The sequence below is a fragment of the Brassica napus genome, unplaced genomic scaffold, assembly GCF_020379485.1.
Source record: "Brassica napus cultivar Da-Ae unplaced genomic scaffold, Da-Ae ScsIHWf_687;HRSCAF=1000, whole genome shotgun sequence".
NCBI lineage: Eukaryota > Viridiplantae > Streptophyta > Magnoliopsida > Brassicales > Brassicaceae > Brassica > Brassica napus.
In genome coordinates this window covers 59,523-59,724 of record NW_026016742.1, presented here as the reverse complement: position 1 = coordinate 59,724, position 202 = coordinate 59,523, and the positions used below count along the sequence as shown (strand labels likewise).

At 53.5% G+C, this 202-nt stretch overlaps 1 pseudogene; it reads left to right on the top strand.

Moving 5' to 3' along the window:
• The first annotated feature begins 49 nt into the window (after positions 1-49).
• LOC125605052 lies at positions 50-202 on the top strand (annotated as a pseudogene).

Below are 202 nucleotides of genomic sequence, written 5' to 3'. Positions count from 1 at the left end.
CGGAGACGGGTTGTTCGGAAGCAGTTGCTTGCAAGTAAAGTCTAAAAACGACTCTCGGCAACGGAGTATCTCGGCTCTCGCATCGATGCGAGAACGTACAAAATGCGATACTTGGTGGAATGCAGAATCGTGAACCATCGAGTCTTTGAACGCAAGTTGCGCCCCAAGCCTTCTGGCCGAGGGCACGTCTGCCTGGGTGTCA